The sequence below is a fragment of the Aotus nancymaae genome, unplaced genomic scaffold (assembly GCF_030222135.1).
Source record: "Aotus nancymaae isolate 86718 unplaced genomic scaffold, 86718_ANA_hifiasm-v0.15.2.pri h1tg000011l, whole genome shotgun sequence".
In the NCBI taxonomy this organism is placed as follows: Eukaryota; Metazoa; Chordata; class Mammalia; order Primates; family Aotidae; genus Aotus; species Aotus nancymaae.
This window is the reverse complement of record NW_026988422.1, coordinates 49,827,280-49,830,217: the sequence shown is the minus strand read 5'-3', so window position 1 is coordinate 49,830,217 and position 2,938 is coordinate 49,827,280. Positions and strand designations below refer to the sequence as shown.

Sequence of the window (2,938 nt, the reverse complement as noted above, 5' to 3'; positions counted from 1 at the left end):
AGAAGTTATAGGCAAAATTGCAAATCAATACATAGAAGTTACACATTAGTTTGGCTCTAAAAGGGCAGGATATCTTTAAGCAGGGTCTTACAGGTCATCGGTAGATTGAAAGATTTTCTAATTGTAATTGGTTAAGGAAGAGAAGTTTGGTTTAAAATTGGAGTCAGCAGAAAAGAATGTTAGCTGTGGCTCATAGGTGTGACTTTCTCTAGGCCCCTCAGGAAAAAAATTAGAATGAAGAACAGAGTTCAGAGTTTAGTCCTCAGTTTCCCACTAACACATAAACTTCCTCATCTGATGTCTGTGTGTTAGCAGGTCTGTTTGGCAGGGGTCTGGGTTTTTGAAGAACAACCCAGGGACCTATGTTAAGATGTTATGTTTAGTTTTTATAAGGAACCCTTCGGGCTGTTTTTATAAGACATCCTATGATTTTAATATTTTTAGCTATTGTTTAATCTATTTTTTTATTGTTGTTTTATTTATTTTTTTAACCTCTGAACTTTTTATTGGCCTCCTGTTCCCCAAAGGGTCCCTGCTTCTGCTGGCTTAATGTCTGAGAACTTTGGTGTTATTGGTCTTAGACACCACTTTGCCATCCACTATCTGGCGGATGGTGGTCTTTTGGATGGTTTGCATGGAGTTGCTGCTGTCCAGGGCATCACCAAGATTGAAGTCCTCGCTATCTTCCAGCAGGCGGCAGTAGGTGGCGATCTCAGCCTCTAGCTTGACCTTGATGTTCGGCAAGGCCTCGTACTCCTGGGCCTGGTGCTGCCCCTCTGCCCAGGTCTGTGCCAGCTCTGACTCCATATGCAACAGGATCCCATTGAGCTGCTCCATCTGCAGGGCGTAGCAGGCCTCCACCTCCCTCAGGCTGTTCCCCAAGCTGGTCTTCAGATTTCTCATGGAGTCCAGTCAGTCTCCAAGGACTGGACTATATGTCTCAGCTCCATGAGCATCATCTCAGCAGCTCCAACCTCAGCGGGCTGCGTGGTGACCACTGTGGTGCTCTCCTCACTCTGCTGAGACCAGTACTCGTCCACCTCCTCTTGTTTTTTCTGAGCCAGCTCATCATATTGGGCCTAGATGTCTGCCATGATCTTGGCGAGGTCCTGAGATTTAGGGGCATCTACCTTCACAGTCAACGCAGAGCTGGCAATCTGGGCTTGTAGGCTTTTACTTCTTCTTCGTGGTTCTTCTTCATGAAGAGCAGCTCCTCCTTGAGAGCCTTGATCTCTGTCTCCAGCTGCAGCCAAATGACATTGGTGTCATCAGTGACCTTGTGGAGCCCATGGATGTCGCTCTCCACAGGTTGGCACATGGCCAGCTCTGTTATATACTAGACTCTTAAAGTCATCAGCAGCAAGACAGGCATTGTCGATCTGCAGAATGATGCAGGCATTGTCCACAGTATTCGTGAAGATCTGAGCCCTCAGGTCCTTGATGGTCTTGAAGTAATAGCTCCAGTCTCTGACCTGGGGTCCTTTCTTCTCCAGGTGCTCCCAGATTTTGCCCTCCATCTTCTGGTTCTCAGTCTCTAGGCTCCTCATTCTGTCCAGGTAAGAGGACAGGCGGTAATTCAGGCTTTGCATGGTCTCATTCTCATTCTGGATGCCTTCTATTTTTGCCAGACCCCCAGCCATCCCTGCAGCCAGGGCCCCAGACGCCATGCCGTCCCAGAAGCTGGCAGAGCAGAACATGGAGATCTGGGAACCAGAGCCCCCAGCACCTGCATAGACGCTGATTGTGCTGCTGACTGGCCAGGCACTGTAGCTGGGCACCTGGACAGAGCCCAGGGACTGGTAGTTGGTAGAGAAGGTGGAGCGAGTGGGGAAGCTCATGCCATCTGGGGAGGAAAGCAGGAGGACAGGACTCGCCTGTAGTCCCAGCTACTCGGGAGGCTGAGGCAGGAGAATTGCTTGAACCCAGTAGGCGGAGGCTGCGGTGAGCCGAGATCGCGCCATTGCACTCCAGCCTGGGTAACAAGAGTGAAACTCCGTCTCAAAAAAAAAAAAAAAAGTTTTATGGGAACCTCAGGACCTTAAGTGGGCTCCCTGCTGTGTTTTAAAAGCTGTATCTTAAAACACAGAAGAGACTTGATAAGGACCTGAGATGCTACAGTGACCTGCCCTTTTGAGATTTAGTGGTATCTGAAAGGAAAGGAAAATTAAATTTTAAAAAAAGTTATCTTACAAATAACTGACATCTTCACAGCATAAAATCATAAAAATAACATAAAAATACAATATGTATCATATACTACATGCAAGACATTGTTGTCAGTGTTCCACAAATGTCAGTTCATTTAGCTCTCACAAAACCGCTTTCCTAATCATGCAAAAGGGTTACACATCTTTCCTGAAATCACAGCTAATTAGTGAATGAACCAGCCCCAGTAGACTGACTTCACATGCTGGTTCCCAGCCACTGCTTTATCATTGATATGCTGTAGGGACAGGAGGAGAATCCTCACCCCTGGAGCTGTGCTGAGGCCCCAGGATACATCCCAGCTTTCAACTTGCATGGTTCCATCTAAGAAGCCACCTCACATGTAAAATAGTGTCCCTGACCAGAGGATGAACATGATGTGAGTGATCACTCAGGATGTGTGTGAAGGGTATGGGACTTAGATACTCTGAAGAAACATCCCCACCATGTCTTGGGGCTGGGGTGGCAGCCTCAGCTGGGTCCATTCCTCTGCACAAACCACCTGGCCCTCCTTTTCCGCCCCCTGTCCAGAGGCCACAAAGAGTACTAGGATGTAACGTTGTGCTGAAGCCACACATCTGGCTCTCTGGCCCCATCCCCACTCCATTTCCACTCATGATCTCCTCTACTTAAGAAATGCCATGTTAGAAGATGAATCATGGCACGGATGGAGTACACAGATACCAGGATGGTGGGCAGGCTGGCGGTGAAGAGTGCCCTGCTCCACTCACCC

At 48.1% G+C, this 2,938-nt stretch overlaps 1 pseudogene; it reads right to left on the bottom strand.

Annotated features, from left to right (window-relative positions):
- Positions 1 to 546: 546 nt before the first annotated feature.
- On the bottom strand, positions 547 to 1,838 carry LOC105707209 (keratin, type I cytoskeletal 18-like; annotated as a pseudogene).
- Between the last annotated feature and the right edge of the window lie 1,100 nt (positions 1,839 to 2,938).